The 2,159-nt window shown below is 37.5% G+C and overlaps 1 protein-coding gene across 19 annotated transcripts in view; it reads right to left on the reverse strand.

The window, feature by feature from the left end:
* LOC106874089 (calcium/calmodulin-dependent protein kinase type II delta chain) overlaps nt 1-2,159 on the reverse strand; it is a 343,297-nt gene that overhangs the window by 322,035 nt on the left and 19,103 nt on the right. The window lies entirely within an intron of this gene.

The following is a 2,159-nucleotide window of genomic DNA, read 5'->3' on the forward strand; positions in this document are numbered from 1 at the left end:
GAAGTCAATGCCAGTGTTTCATAACTGGCACTCATACTGGTGGCATGTAATAAGTACCCACTACAATCTTGGAGAGATTGGCATCAGGAAGGGTATCCTGCTGTAGAAACCATGCCAAATCAGACTGAAACCTGGTGCAGCTCCCCAGCTTATTAGTTTTCAGTTAAACTGCCCAACCCATGCCAGCATGGAAAACAGATGTTAAATAATGATGATGATATATACACACACACACACACACAAAACTGTTTCACATTCTCCATTTGTCAGACAGTTGTCATACATACGTGTGTGTGTGTGTGTGTGTACGTGTGTGTGTGTGTGCGTGTGTGTACGTGTGTGAGTGAGTGAATGGCTGCGGGGTAAGAAGCTTGCTTTCCAACCACATGGATCCTGGTTCAGTCCCACTGTGTGGCACCTTGGGTAAGAGCCTTCTACTATAGCCTCGACTAAATGCGGTGCTCCAGCATGGCCACATTCAAATGAATGAAACAAGTAAAAGAATAAAAGAATATGTAGATATGTGTGTGTGTGTGTTTGTGTATGTATATATACCATAGTTCATATTTCATGTTGTTTACGTTTTGTGACATTGTGTACCTATATATGCATATATATATATACATACATATGTATGCACATATATGTATGTACATATATGTATGTACATAAGCATATATACATATTTTTTATTTATATTATACATATATATATATATATATATATATATATATATATATATATATATATATATATATATATATATATATGTATGTGTGTATATATATTGGGTCATCCCATAAATAATGTGGTTTTTTTATACTTCTTTTATTTTTCAAAATTAAGATAAAGTTCTTTTTAAATCTAATATATACACTCCTTCATTTTCTACAATGCTCTTCCATCTATCTGGTAGACTTGCAAGGCCTCTCTTCCAAAATTCACTTGTTCATGATAAAAAATACTCCTCCAGCATTGTTCTGACCTCATCTACAGAATTCATAATTTTTCCATCCAAATGGTTTTGAAGACTACCGAATAAATGATAATCAGATGGGGGAAATGTCCAGCAAATAAGGTGGGTGGGGCATCATTTCCCATTCAAACTGCTCCAGCCTTTGGAATGTCATCTTTACTGTATGTGGCCAAGCATTATCCTGATTGAAGAACATCTTTCGTCTTGAAACCAAAGATGGTCAATTTTCTTCTAGCGCTGACTTAAGCTGCTCGCAGTAGATCTCCTTTGTTACTTTTAGGTTTGGGCTTAAAAGTTCAAAGTGGACTAAACCTTTCATATCTCACCAAACAGATAACAACACCTTATGTGGGTGAAGACCTTCTTCAGTCTGGGGTGCCAATGTTTCTCCTTTCCTTACCCACTGTCTTCGGCACATGACATTTTTATAGAGAACCCATTTATTGTCACCAGTCACTATTTGGTCCAAAAAAGGTTCATTCGTGCAGCAAAGAAGAGCACACATTCTCTCTTTGCATGCCATTAGACTTGGAAAGTTTGTGAGGAACCCATTGACCCAATTTGCTGACTTTTCCGATGACGCACAGGTGTTGTATTGATGAATGGTTCAATGACCAAATCCAAGCTTCTCTGCTAGTTCAACAATTATGATGGGATTTTGTTCCACCAGGGTTTGCAGGACATCCTCGTTGAGCTCTACAAATCTTCCAAGACGAGGCTTGTCTTCTAGACTGTAGTTTCTGGCTCAGAATTTCTGGAACCACTGTTGACACTGGCTTACGCATATTGTCCAATCCCCATACACTACATTAATATTCCTCACACTTTTTGTTGCGTTGTTGTCTTTATTGAACTCATAAAGCCAAATATGCTCCTTTCTCACTTTCATTATAGCTTTGAAAAATTAACTGTTAAAACTTGCACTAAGAATAAGTACAAATTAAAATTACTACCTGCTTTTATAGCAAGTTGAAGCAGGTAGTAAATCCCATCCCCCTCCAACTTATATTTTATGCAATTGAAAAAAACCGCATTATTTATGGGATGACCCAATATATATATCATCATCATCGTTTAAGGTCCACTTTCCATGCTAGCATAAGTTGGATGATTTGACTGAGGACTGGCGAACCAGATGGCTGCACCAGGCTTCAATCCGATCTGGCAGAGTTTCTACAGCTGG

Source organism: Octopus bimaculoides, chromosome 5, assembly GCF_001194135.2.
Source record: "Octopus bimaculoides isolate UCB-OBI-ISO-001 chromosome 5, ASM119413v2, whole genome shotgun sequence".
Lineage (NCBI taxonomy): Eukaryota > Metazoa > Mollusca > Cephalopoda > Octopoda > Octopodidae > Octopus > Octopus bimaculoides.